Source organism: Nicotiana attenuata, unplaced genomic scaffold (assembly GCF_001879085.1).
Source record: "Nicotiana attenuata strain UT unplaced genomic scaffold, NIATTr2, whole genome shotgun sequence".
NCBI classification, from domain to species: Eukaryota; Viridiplantae; Streptophyta; class Magnoliopsida; order Solanales; family Solanaceae; genus Nicotiana; species Nicotiana attenuata.
This window is the reverse complement of record NW_017671200.1, coordinates 237660-243467: the sequence shown is the minus strand read 5'-3', so window position 1 is coordinate 243467 and position 5808 is coordinate 237660. Positions and strand designations below refer to the sequence as shown.

At 34.0% G+C, this 5808-nt stretch overlaps 1 long non-coding RNA gene across 1 annotated transcript; it reads left to right on the top strand.

Moving 5' to 3' along the window:
• The first annotated feature begins 1268 nt into the window (after positions 1-1268).
• Positions 1269-2924, top strand: LOC109206640. Its single transcript, XR_002064893.1, has 2 exons — positions 1269-1562; positions 2501-2924. It is a non-coding gene; the product is annotated as an uncharacterized LOC109206640 (long non-coding RNA).
• The last annotated feature ends 2884 nt before the right edge of the window (positions 2925-5808 follow it).

The window sequence follows — 5808 nt, the reverse complement described above, 5'->3', positions numbered from 1 at the left end:
TTCTATATTCTTATATTGATTTTCAATTGCTTTGTTCTAACTCACGTTTTTTAGAAAATTGGAAGTTTCAGAAGGCACTTTTTTTATTTAGTATTTTATCAACAGTTTTTTCTTACCTCTTAGGTATACAAAATTTATTGAATTCAAATTTAATAAAATAATTTAGACTATGTGTTAAATATGTTAGGCCAACTGAATATTATGTGCTAATATAATTCGATTAATTATATAAGTCCAAATATATATGGGTTAAATAAATGAGTTCACATCTATTAGGCTAACCCATTTAATTGGGCTACAAGTGATGAGCTCACTTCATTAAGAACAAGATGTCATCTTCCTGGAGGTCCAGTTTGGTGTCGCGTATCAAATGACGTGGCACACCAAATCAAATAAAATAGTTAATAGGATCGTGTCACCTGTCAAAATGACAAGGCATGACAAGTCAAATTCAAAGGTCAATGAAACTGTGTCATGTGTGCAAGTGACATGTTTTGGCCAATCAAATGCGACCTTGTCACACTTCAACTTGATTGGTCGGAAGGAGTATGTTCTTGTGATAACTCTTCCCTCCCACAACTATAATAGGGTATTCATAACTCAGAAAAGACACTAGAAGTTATAACAAGAAGTAAGAAAAAACTCGTGGATCAAGAACAAAGAACACATCAAAATTCAAGGAGTACGAGTTCAAATCAAAGTTCGTGCTAGTTGATTTCAAGATCATCGTTCATCGCAACAAATATAGACTCAAAATCAAGCTCAAAAACGCTTGAATTTATGTATTGTTGAAAAGAAGAATCAGAGAAATTATAGAGATTGTAACACTCAAATTATTTGAAATCAAATACTACGATTGTTGCAATATTTTTTGGTCTCGATTATTTTCTTGACGCAAATTTATTATCTATACAAACCGTTATAAATTTAATAGGGTATAATATTGAATAAATTTAATTAGGTATAATATATGTATGGCTAATACAGGTGACACGATATCGATCCTATTAACTTTGAATACCAAAAATATTGAACAGGAATATTTAAAACGGTACCAAACTGACCGTTGGCTAATACCCTTCTAACTCGCTGGATTTTAGGCAATATATTTGGTTTTGCGACAAAAAAGAAGAACCAGAAGTTTGTGTATCCAAATTGAGATTTTCTTTTTAACTGCAGAAAAATAGTAAAAGCTTAAAATAGTATAAAAGATTTAAGACCTCCTACTTAACTATAATTTATTAATATATAGCAGTCATGGAATGGTTTAATCATTCAATAAAACAAGAAAGAAAGAAAGAAAAAATTCTTTGTTATCCTCCTTTGAAGAATCTCTCTTTCTCTCTTCATTTTCAAGATTCATTTCCAAAACCCATTAAACAGAAAAACATCATTAAAATCTTGGTTTAATCATCCAACAAAACAGAAAAAAATTCTTAGTTAATCATTGTTTGGAATTTTTTTTCTCTCTCCATTTTCAAGATTCCTTTAACCCCAATTCACAGCCAAAAACATCATTAAAACCTTGCACCATTCTCTCCATTGCAGCCAAGAAATATAAGGTATATTTTCTCTTTTATCATTCATCCATGCAATAAATTTCCTTTCACAACATTCAATAGTCTATGAAGATTTTACTGCATATTGATTTACCTTCCTCTTACAAGAGGAATTGATCACAATAGACAAGAACTAATAACCCCTTCCTTAACCCCATATTATATGAAATTACATCAACATCATTTTTTAAAGTAAACTTGTGCAACTTTCATTCAAAATTGAAGAATTTTAGATTTGTTTATTTGAATTTCCTAAGAAAGGGGAGCCTTAGTGTAACAATAAGAGTTGTCGTCATATGACAAAAGGATCATAGTTCAAGCTGCGAAAATATAACTTTCTTGTAGAAATGTAAGGTAAGACTCTATATGATCCGGTCCTTCAGGCTTCGCCTCAAATTGTTTCAATGACGCTTAAGGGTGAAGAATAAACATCTTCTATTCTATATTTAACTTTCACGTAGTTGCTTAGTACAAAAGAAAAGGATACTGGTTCATGCAATACAGGTAGATTCCTCTAACCTAAGAAATGGAGTGGGATACTTAACCGAATGATAGATAAAGTATGGGACGCTAGAAAATTAGCTTTGGAAATTGAATTAGTCCTATGACACCCCTAGTATTATGAATAAGCATTCCAACAAACAGAAAGACTTGTACGCATCAGGTTCATAGAAGCTGGCCTTCTTTTGAATAGTTTGGTTAGGTTAATGCATGGCAGCCTCTTGTAGAAATGCAGGGTAGGGCTGCATACAACAGACTCTTATAGTCCATTTTTTTCGGATCCCGCGCATAGCGGAAACTTAGTGCACCAGGCTGCCCTTTAATGTATGACATGTACAATCCTCAATGATTTGATATTAAAAACAAGGAATAACAACATTTATTTGTGCAAATGAATTCAATTTTCTTTTTCTCCTAAAATATTCTTCTTTTATATTTAGATATTTCAGGAGGACAACTGGCAAAGAGAAACAACCCAGAAAGAAAGAAAAAACACATCATGAAAGAAGCTAAAATGGGAGCAATTATCACCTCAACAACAACAATCATGGCAATGTTGTTGTTCATGATCAATGCCTCAAATGTTGCAGCAGGATTTCCATTGATAAAGACTGTTGTGGTAACAAACAACCACAGTAATTACCTAAGCATCCGATGTTTCTCCTTCGACGACGACGGCCAAGTTAGGCATCTGAATAAAATGGGCAGTTTCAACATTAGTGTCAAAATCAGGAAATTCTTCCCTTCTTCCACCATGTACAATTGCTCCACAAACATGGGAACTTTCGTCGCGTTTCGATTCGACTACGAGTGTGTTAGTTATTCAACCCCTTGTGAATGGATGTTTGATGAGGACTACACATATCTCTATAATCCCAAGGATGAAGAGTGGGCTATTCATGAATATAATCCGAATTATGAATCTCTTAAAAGAGGAGGAGTCATCAAAGGATATTATGTTAATTAAAATTGTACCTACAGAAATAGACGAGCGTAGATGAAACTACATAGATAGTGAAGATTCAGATAGTGGAATCCAACTTGCTTCGACCATCAGAAAACTTCACAAAATCCATGACTAAAGAATGTACCTAGAGAATATCTTATAGGATAGGAAAAAAATAGTGTTGGTAATGACATGCATGTGAGACAAGTGTAAAATATTTAGGTGTAAGATTTTAGAGAAGTAGTTGAAGCTGAGATCCCTTTCACGGTGTCATCCCGTGATAGGAAATTCAACATGGGACACTGTAAAGCTTCGTGAACAGCTTCGCTTCCTCCTCGATGACTACTCGAGTGGGCAACTTGGTAATTAAGCGAGTTTAAGTTCTATGTACTAATACTGTTATAAAAATATTTATACAATCGAGTGACTTATAAAGTAATTACAAGTAAATCCCTATCTTAAACATTAATTGGTAAACTAAACGGTATAACATGTTGGCACTAAACGGTTAGTGTTTAACAAAAACGGATGGATATATGATCTCTCCATCCTTAACCAAAGGTCTCGCGTTCGAGCCCTAGGTATGAAAATAAATTATGTTAGGGAGCGGTTCCCCTTAAATTAACCTTACGCGGCACGAATCCGAATATAGTCGGACTTCAATGCAAGTAACGAATACCGAAGGGATAAACCCAACCAAAGAAAACGAAATTTCTAATTTATTCATAATGTTGATGAATTGTGTAATCTCATATCTCATCTAATATTTGGATTGGTTCGTGAAGAAAGGAATATTTCTATTTTGTTTATTTTTCCTCTAAGTGTAGGTCTGAGAATTGCAAACATGTCTCCTTACGTGCGGGACAACTCACAATATAACCTGAAATAATTTAAAGTTGTGGTAGATAAAATTATCCAAAATTAACTTTTTTCCTTTTTAATGTTACATATAAAAGATAAAATGATAATTTTAATTTAAATCTCAAAATATATACATATTCACTATTTAGGTATTAAAAAAAGCTACTATATTATTAATAAATCATAACTAAATGTACAAAGATTTAAACTCTAACACACATATTTTAAAGCTAAGTTACTAGAAAATTAAATTCTTCAAATATTGATGGAAAAAGTCTAAAAAGTTATGAGCGCATCATTAAATCTTAAGCATTATGCAAGATGAAAACTTTGTCCAATGGGAAAGATTGTATGTGTGATCTTTAAATATTAGACATTATGCACGAAAGATCTATTTTAATGGATTTAAATAAAATCTTTAATTATTGAAGTATATAGTAATGTAATTTATTTTTATTATAAGTGATGCATTAAAGTTTAAAATATTTGGTCATACTAATACCTTCTTATCATTGGTCATCCTAGAAATTCTACATGGCTGTTATAGAAGGGTAATTTTAGAAAGAATGTGCTAATATAAAGATGAATGTTGTTATTATTATAGGTGAAAAGTTGTCATAGAGAGGTAAAATATAATATAAAAAACGATTCTAAAAAAAACTTGACTTTTATGGTGAATGGCTGTTACATGAGGATGTTGTTATAGAGAGGTTTGACTGTATACGGATTTTGTGTTCCCTTGGGTAGGTTAATACTTTATGGCGCCGATCAGTGACGGAGGCAGAATTTTTACCAAGGGGATTCAAATTAAAAGTACGTGTATATATACACACATAAAAGAAAAGTTTTAACCTTATGTGTGTCCCCTTGCTCCGCCCCTGCTGCTGAATTCCTGTCATAAACATCCAAATTTCGTTCCTTTTTCACTCTTTTTAAAAAAAAAAAATGAAGTAGTATTTATTGTCTTTTATATCTCTCTCCTTTTTATGTTAGATACTACAAATCTAGAGAAGAAATGAAGCAGAGAATTGGCCATTGAACTTGAGAGAAGCTTCGAGAAGAAGAGAGAGAAGCATCAGATATTTTCTATATTCCAAAAAATGAATGTTAATCTTTTTGTACAGAAATAATGACTAAAAAGATAACAGGTATAAATAGTGGGCCTGTGACCCGGATACAATTGGGCCGCTACTATGACTAATTACAATAAAGCCCAACAAGCACTATCAGCCTTTTTCTTCTATTATTCTAACAGCCCCCTCAAGTGAGGTGAAAGACCCCAACTTGCGAAGATGGAGATGATGAGCAGGCCCAGGGAGTGCCTTGGTAAGGATATCAGCAACTTGAGCAGCAGTAGAAACATGAGCCAAACTGATCAAGCCATCACCAATTTTTCCTCTGATAAAATGACAGTCCAGCCCTATATGTTTGGTCCGCTCATGGAAAACAGGGTTGCGAGCAATGTGCAATGCAGCCTGGTTATCACAGAATAAGGGAACAGGAGCAGAAGAAAAAAGACCAAAGTCAGATAACAATCTGGAAAGCCAAGTAACTTCAGCAGCAGCTTTACTCATGGCCCTGTATTCAGCCTCAGCAGAGGAAAGAGAAACCACAGGCTGTTTCTTAGACTTCCAACTCACCAAACAGTCACCAAGAAATACACAAAAACCAGTAACGGACCGTCTACTATCAGCACAAGAAGCCCAGTCACTATCACAGTAGACTCTTAAGCCAAGATCAGGGGAATGACTGAAAAACAGGCCAAAATCAGAAGTCCCTTTCAAATAGCGCAAGAGATGTAAGGCAGCCTGCATATGGGGAATACGAGGGGATTGCAGGAACTGGCTAAGGTGCTGGACAGCAAAACTGATATCAGGGCGAGTGTGGGTTAAAAAATTCAACTTGCCCACTAAACACCTATATTCCTCAGGCTTGGGCAGA